Source organism: Eriocheir sinensis, unplaced genomic scaffold (genome assembly GCF_024679095.1).
Source record: "Eriocheir sinensis breed Jianghai 21 unplaced genomic scaffold, ASM2467909v1 Scaffold49, whole genome shotgun sequence".
NCBI classification, from domain to species: Eukaryota; Metazoa; Arthropoda; class Malacostraca; order Decapoda; family Varunidae; genus Eriocheir; species Eriocheir sinensis.
This window is the reverse complement of record NW_026111820.1, coordinates 43,191-45,000: the sequence shown is the minus strand read 5'-3', so window position 1 is coordinate 45,000 and position 1,810 is coordinate 43,191.

Genomic DNA, 1,810 nt, shown 5'->3' with positions numbered 1-1,810 from the left:
GGGTGGGCCGCTTCCCTCTCTTCCTCAGCTATACTTCTACCCAGAAATGTACAAGTTAGAATCCTCCAGCTTCATAACTTGTACCTTCCTTTGCCCTCAATTTTTCTTCTTTCCTTGCGTCTTTTGATTTCTTTCCTCTTCTTTCTTCTTTTTGTTTTTGTCTTTTTAGGTACTGAGAAGTACTTCTTCTATCATGTTTTTCTGCCATTTCCATGCCGACTGCTCCAAGGTGTTCATGGAGGGTCCTTGTATATCCAAAGTTGAATTTTGTAATTGCCTTTCCAACAAGATAGTTCATTCTTACACTGTGGAAGAATCTGGTCTTCGGTGCCATTGTCCATATGAGTGCATTTAGGCTTTCATTAGCATTTTGCGTGAAGCCACTGCACCTTGACAGGAGTTCGTCTGTGATAAATCTTTTGTACACCTGCAACAGCTCCTCCTTTATGTCTTCTCTTATGGGGTGGCCAACTTTCTGCTGATGAATACCAGCAGGTATATCTTTATTCTCATGAATAAGTCTGTTATAAAAGCACCAAGTATCCTCGCCTTCAGGGCACATGTGATGAGCAGGATTGTTATCTGTGCTGGCGCAGTGTTCTAATGTTGCCAGTATTGCCTTCTCTCTCTCTCTCTGCCATACGAGGGTACCTGCTTCCACCCTCCCTCCCATGTAGATAACGAGGGAGCATAGGCCTATACACACACACACACAAACACACACACACACTACTTCTTCTTTTGGTGCCTGCTCCTGGAGAGAGAGAGAGAGAGAGAGAGAGAGAGAGAGAGAGAGAGAGAGAGAGAGAGAGAGAGAGAGAGAGAGAGAGAGAGAGAGAGAGAGAGAGAGAGAGAGAGAGAGAGAGAGAGAGAGAGAGAGAGTGTTGAAACGAAAGTAAGATTTGATGAAATTGCAACATAGCCGCGGTAGCTCAGTCGGTATAATGCTCACTTTCGCCTGGGAAGCTCGTAGTTCGATTCCTTCCTGGTCAGTGTAGGCGGATATCTGGTAGTCATTTCAGAGCACAATACATCACTGAGCTATGTACAGCGGCTAATTTTCATAATATCACACAAGATATGAAGCTACATTAGTAATATTTTCCTTTCTATTCTTTCGTTAGGATGACATACCACAAAACGACTCAAGCCTGTTCATTTGGTGGTAAACTATTTTTGCTCTCTCTTTTTCTTTCTTTATTTTACATTCTGATTTACACAATTGACAAAGAACACACACACACACACACACACACACACACACACACACACACACACACACACACACACACACACACACACACACTTCTTTCCTCTAAAATAAAGAACACAAGCTACTCATAAAAACGAGAAAAGGAATAAACAAAGTACTCCCAAGGGTGCCCTTCGTGGTCAAACTCAGACCTAATTACCTTCCCCTAGTCCCACAGGGCAATCAGACGGGCGAGGGGCCTTTCACAACGCCGTCTCCAAAAAAGAAATGCAAGGATACAAATGCAGGAATTTTTTCGGACAGTAAAAAAAAATAATAATGAATGGGTCCCCCCACACACACACAAATATCTTTTGAATCTTGCCATGGCTTATTAGTCGTTAGAATTGTATGAATAATGAGAGAGAGAGAGAGAGAGAGAGAGAGAGAGAGAGAGAGAGAGAGAGAGAGAGAGAGAGAGAGAGAGAGAGAGAGAGAGAGAGAGAGAGAGAGAGAGAGAGAGAGAGAGGTTCAGCTAAACCCTTGGGAGCAAGGCGAGAAGGTTGAGGTTCCGAGGACTGTCACCAGATGTCAGGACCTCTCATGAGGAATATATTT